Here is a 4,736-nt window from a genome sequence, read left to right as displayed (position 1 = left end):
TCTTGGGTTCATCCCCTTCATTACTCTCCCTCCTACCCCATTCCTCTTCTTAAAATAACTTCAACAGGCCTCAATGTTCCATATTCATACACGTATATTCACTCTCCCCCTCTCACTAATGCCCTCCCCTTAACATGGCCTATTTTACATTCCTGTCCTTTGTTATTTGGGTATCTGTTCCCTTCAGCGGGGATTTTGCTTTGGTATTTTACCTATTTACCTATAAATATATTGTGCTTAAATCAGTCTAATCCCTTTCGCTTCTCTTCCTCCCCCTTTTCTCCCCACCCACAGTTCTAAGTGTGTTTCATTGTGTCTTGCTCCTACACAGATGCGATGCTTTTCAGTATTTCTATCATTCTCTTCTTTTCCTCCTTCCTTAGTCACCGCTAGCAGTCCCACTTTTGGAAACATGCTCCATGTATATTTGTATGTATATATGATAATGCTTGTATTTTTATTGGCTCTGTCTTCCACATATGAGCAAAAACATGCACTCTCTATGTTTCTGAGCCTAACTTCACTTAAGATGATGTTCTCTTGTTCCATCCATTTACCTTCGAAGGACAAAATTTCATTCTTCTTTACAGCAGAATAAAATTCCATTGTATAAAAATATCACATTTTCTTAATCCACTCATCAGTTGTGGGGCATCTTGGCTGTTTCCATAGCTTAGCAATTGTGAATAGTGCTGCAGGTGCAGTTATTGTAACCTGACTTACATTCCTTCAGGTGTATCTCTAGGAGCGGAATTGCTGGATCATATGGCAGTTCTATTTTTAGTTTTTTGAGGACCCTCCATTAGTGGTTATACTAATTTACATTCCTACCAACAGTATATGAGTGTACCATTTTCCCTACAACCTCCCCAGCTTTGTTGCTGTTTATATTCTTGGTGATAGTCATTTAAACAAGAGTGAGGTATAATTTTTTTTTTTTTTTGGTAGTACTGGGGTTTAAACTCAGGGCCTTGCACTTGCTAGATAGGTGCTCTGCTATTTGAGTCATGCCCCCAGCACATGAAGTAGAAAGTTAATATTGTTTGGATGTCCATTTCCTTTCTGGCTACGATGTTGAGCATTTCTTCATGAATTTTTTGGCCATTTGGACTTCTTCCTTTGAAAAAGCTCTGTTCAGTTCATTTGTCTATTTCTTCATTGGGTCATTGATTTGGGGGGGAGTTTAGTTTTCTGAGTTCCCTATATATTCTGTTTTTCAATCCCTTGTCAGGTAGATAACTGGCAAATATTTTCTTCCATTCTGTGAGTTGCCTCTTCAATTTGGTGACCATTTCTTTTGCTGTGCAGAAGGTTTTTTTAGTTTCATGTCATCGCAAGCAGTTGACGGTGCAGAGTTGACTGTCAATCAAGCGCTAAATGAATTAACTTAGACAGGAATTAAGTTGCTCATACACACACTTTATTGCAGGGGGTTACAACCTATGCCCCAGAGCACCTCAGCCTTCCCCAAGCTGTGCTCACCTTGCGACGTGAATCTTAGTACCCCGGCGGCAGGCTCCGAACCCGTCCTGGCTAGTTCTCGGTCTCTATACTCTTCCAGGACACCCAGGGAATCCGACAGGCCGTGCAGAGTGTCTGGTCCATTTCCTCTGGGGGCTGCTCTTGACCAGCGTGATGAGTGTTGCCAGTCAGGAGGAAGTGGCATTGGTCTCCTGTTGAGTGGGGTTTAAATGTCCATAGCAGGCCCGCTTATCAGCACCAGCTTAGGGTTAGCTGATTTGCATATCAGCACCAGCTGGGGGTTAGCTGATTTGTATATCGGGCACCATATGGTGTTTGTTTACATCATAGGGCTTACAAGTGCACACAATATTGTTTTTCTATAGGTTTTACAGTGTATTATATTCTTATTTTTTTTCACTATGTTTAATGCACAGCAAACATAATACTCATAACACATGTAGTCCCATTTGCTGATCCCTTTGTTAACAAGCTGGTGCAGGCTGTGATCAGAGGACTTCCAAATTCTTTGTATCCCACCAGAAAGAATACATGGCAGGACACGTGGATGTAAAGGGAGTTTATTTAAAGTTAGGATAGAGAAATACAAAGGGAAGCATAGTGGGGCTCAGGTGGAAGCTGGAAGCCAAGAGAGCATGTTTCTATTCTTCAGATGCTTTTAAAACCTACCATAACCTACAGGAAGAGAAGAACAAGGTGACTCCCATCCATGCTCCATGACTGGGAAGGAGCATGGATGGTTCCCAAGCCAGGTGAGGGTGTGTCATTAAGCTGGCTCCAAAGACTTTAGATCCTGGGGGAGGAGCTGGGCATGTCATTACCTGGCTCCCTTGACCTTTGAGCCAGGGGAAGAAGCTGAGTGACTCCCATATACACCTATGTTAATTCTCAGGTGCCCCACCCATGAGGGAGGAAGTTCCTATTCTTTCTAACTTGTTGTAATTATATAATGGAGCTCTTTGGGTGTGTTAGGGAGCAGTCTCAGTCCCAAACTTTCCCTTATTCTAGCCTGCCTCACTTTCTCTTAGTTGCTGAGCCCTTGGAGTTCTAGTTAGGAAGTCCTTGCCTATGCCTATATATTCCAGTATATTCCCTACACTTTCCTCACTAGCTTCAAAGTTTCAGAACTTATATTAAGGTTTTTGATCCACTTTGAGTTGATACTTATACAGGGTGAAAGACATGGATCTAGTTTCAGTTTTCTACATGCAGATACCCAGTTTTCCCAGCAACATTTGTTGGAGAGGCTGTTTTTTCTTCATCTTATGTTTTGGGTGCCTTAGTCAAAAATCAGGTGGCTGTAGCTGTGTGGATTTATTTCTGGGTCTTGTATTCTGTTCCATTGGTCTTTGTGTCTATTTTTGTCTGCTGGAACGTTTGTAAAGGCTGAGGCGTAGCTCAGTGATGGAGAGCATGCTTAGCAGGCCTGAGGCCCTGTGTTCAGTCCTCAGCACCACAAACAAAACCAAAAACACATTCAAGAATTCTCCAATAGGACCTACATCCTGGAGGTCACTGATTCCCAAATCTGGGTGATTTTGCCCCACAGTGGACAGTTGGCAATGTCTGGAGACATTTCTGGTTGTCATATAAGTAGTGCTCCAAAGCCAGACGTGGTGGTACATGTCTGTTACCCCAGCACTCAGGAGGCTGAGACAGGAGGATTTTGAGTTCTGGGCCAGCCTGGAGTTACATTGTGAGACCCTGTCTCAAAAAAGCCAAGAAACAAAACAACAACAACAAAAGACTAGTATTACAGGCAGATTGTGGATAGAGGCCACCTCTGTAGCTAAGCACCGTCCAGTGTCCAGTGCACAGAACAGTCCTTCCCTCACAATTCTTGGGCCCAAAATGTCAATAGGTTAAAGGTAAAGACTGCTAACCTGTGGGGGAAAATCAATGGAAGTTACACACTAGCAGCCAACTTGTTTTTTTGGAGAAAGATGATATGTTTGTTTTACCTTTAATACCAAGAAAAGGGAACAATAAATCATTATTATCAGACAAAACAAACACAAAAATGTACTTCCATTCCGGTGTCATTTTGGGTAGGGACAATTGAAGGAGCAGCAAGTTCCTCATGACTGAAAATGGAAATGTTATGTGGTGCTGGCAGAAGGCTTTTTAGGGAAACTGGGCAGGGCTGTAGTTGGAAGATTAGATTTGTGACCTTTCTCCTGTCTTGCCTGGTTCCTAGAATATGTGTGATCTGAAGACTAGGGGAGGTGAAAAAAACGAAGGGAAGAAGAGAAAGACGTTTGCAGTTTTCCTGCCTGCTCTGACCCTGAAGGCTCTGTTTTTGCCTTTTTGCTTTTGGGGATGCTGGGGTTTGAACTTAGAGTATTGTCCTTGCCAAGCGGGTGCTCTACCACTTGAGCCACGCCCCCAGCCCTAGGTTCTATACTTCATGGGGTAGCAGGGACAGACCAGTGGGCATTGCAGGATGACCCACTTGACAAACTCCAATCAGAGAGCAAGTTCCTAGCTCTGCCTCATACCACTTGATCTCCAGGAACCCTTCTGCTACTGCCCTGGGAGGATGGCTGGCCTGTGAATCTGACTGTGAATCAGTGAAGGTAAAGGGCTCTTCTCAAAGGTGTTGCAAATGATGAGTGCTTCATCGTGGCTGAATTTCATCATCCTTGCCCTGGTCTCTCTGGTATTTCTGATATATGAGCTAGGCAGGGTGTTTGGAAACACTAGGGCAGAACCACATCCTAAGACTGCCGACGTTAATGAACTGGCTTGTGACATACACAGGGTCTTGCTTACCCACAGCCTTGGGAATCCATAAAAATTAATAGCCCAATCTGACAATCTAAATCCAAACACTACCCCCACTGATATGTGGGAGCAGTTGATGACACAACCCAGTCTCCAAAAGTTAATGACACATAATCCAATTTTTCATGAATGAGCATTCCCCCCGCACCCGTGTCCACAGTCCCCAATAAAAGCTCAAGGTTTTGGGACGTCCTCTGCAGCACTCCTTGAGTTGGCCCAGTCTCCCATCTGAAGGTGCACCTTTGCTTTGCTTTAATAAACCTGCTCCTGCTTAAGTCTCCTCTGTGTCTGTCCTTAAATTCTTTCTCTAACGAAGACCAAGAACTTTCTGCCCCTGCACCTGTGACCTGAATCTGGTGACATATTTTTGGCAAGCCAAGCAAAGAGACTCAAAGAGACTTCTACTCAGAAGCATGTGACTTTATTTTTCTCTAATTCTGGTAAGCCTACCTGATTCCTTTTCAATATGG

Source organism: Castor canadensis, chromosome 3 (genome assembly GCF_047511655.1).
Source record: "Castor canadensis chromosome 3, mCasCan1.hap1v2, whole genome shotgun sequence".
Classification (NCBI taxonomy): Eukaryota; Metazoa; Chordata; class Mammalia; order Rodentia; family Castoridae; genus Castor; species Castor canadensis.
Note: the sequence above shows the minus strand (reverse complement) of the source record.